The sequence below is a fragment of the Anneissia japonica genome, unplaced genomic scaffold (genome assembly GCF_011630105.1).
Source record: "Anneissia japonica isolate Jap-2015-1 unplaced genomic scaffold, ASM1163010v1 scaffold334_len275345_cov169, whole genome shotgun sequence".
NCBI classification, from domain to species: domain Eukaryota; kingdom Metazoa; phylum Echinodermata; class Crinoidea; order Comatulida; family Comatulidae; genus Anneissia; species Anneissia japonica.
In genome coordinates this window covers 44,026-45,577 of record NW_022716574.1, presented here as the reverse complement: position 1 = coordinate 45,577, position 1,552 = coordinate 44,026, and positions in this window count along the sequence as shown.

Here is a 1,552-nt window from a genome sequence, read left to right as displayed (position 1 = left end):
AGTAAGGGGGGGGGTGCTAGCATACAAAATAAGGTGATTTTTACTACTTGAGCGTGATTTTTTTTTGGGGAGGGGGGGTGTGACTGGTGACACGAGCATTTTTTGGGTGGATGTGCTGCTGACTTACAAGAGTTAGTGATTCATTTGCTTAAACTGCCCCAACCATTTTTCTGTATTTACTAGGTCGAATAAAAAAAAAGACGACATGAAACCTGAGCTGGGTGTGGAATCCCATCAGATAATTTCTGGATCCACTCCAGGCGCAATGGTCCCAGGTTGCATAGGCGGATTCAAGGGGAGCATAGCCAGCCCGGCACCCCCCCCCCCACCTTTTTTTAAAATTTTAAAAAAAATGAGAAAAAAAGAAAATTCTACTCAAATTTTGAGTCTATCAGTGCCATTTTCTGCCATCTAGAGGTGCCATAAGCATAAAATTTCTATACCTCAGCACCAATCATGGTGTGGCTGAGGGAGAGTATAGACCCTCTATCTGTAAAAGTCCCTCTTTGGCCCCCTCCATTTCAAATTCCTGGATTAACCACTGGGTTGGAAGAAGTTTTTTCCAGGAGATTTACAGTGGCTGCTCCAGGAATTCAAAATCACAGAGGTGGGGGGGGGGGGGGGGGGGGGGGGGGGGGGGTGAGTGGGCAGCGACACTTTCACAGATGTATGGTAGGCCTCAAATGGATGAAGCTGAGAAGGAATATTTATGATTATGGCACCTCAAGACACGTTTAGACATAAATTTTAGAATATAATTTTCTTTTTTTCCCCATGAAAGTGGTCTTGATAAAATGCCTCCAGCACCAAATGTTATCGGTACAGTTTATTTTTAAAAATTTCTTTTACCCAAAATGCCTCTGGGACATCCATGTTTCTCTGACTGACAGCCGCGCACTTTTTCCAGCACTGCCCCCCACCCCCAAACTTTGAATCATCCACTGATCTGCAGTGCAGTGCATTTAATTTTATTGCTGCACATAAGACCTAAAAAAGTTTTTTTTGCCTTCTTTTTTTTTTAATGATATAATGGGGCGGGTGGAAAAAGTTTTTTTTTTTTGTTTTTTAAGATTATTCATCAGGTAGAAACAAAAATATGGTAACCCACAGTTGACATTTTGCAAATAAATGTAGGCCAGACAACAACTTTAGACAACTTTGTAGGTTATCTGGCAAAAAATATAATCATTTAATATAATAAGATAATTTCACTCACATTTTTTTAATTTGTAAAAAAAAAAGCTTAAAAATTTTTTGTTTTGTTTTGCCACCCCTATATCTTCAGTGAGTTAGGGGCGGCTGAGGAGAGCAAACAAACAATTTATTTTTTGGCCTAGTGTGGTACCCATCGGCACTGATTTCCATGCTGAGAAAACTCATAATAAATTATTGTGTATGTGCACGTATGTATAAGTACATAGATATGTATACATATTTATGTATTTATAGATAAATAAAAAGATCATTATAAACATTTATGGTCAGTCGAGTTGAACTAATCTTGTATTACTATATTTGTGTTTATGTGTATATATGTGTATGTGTATGCGTA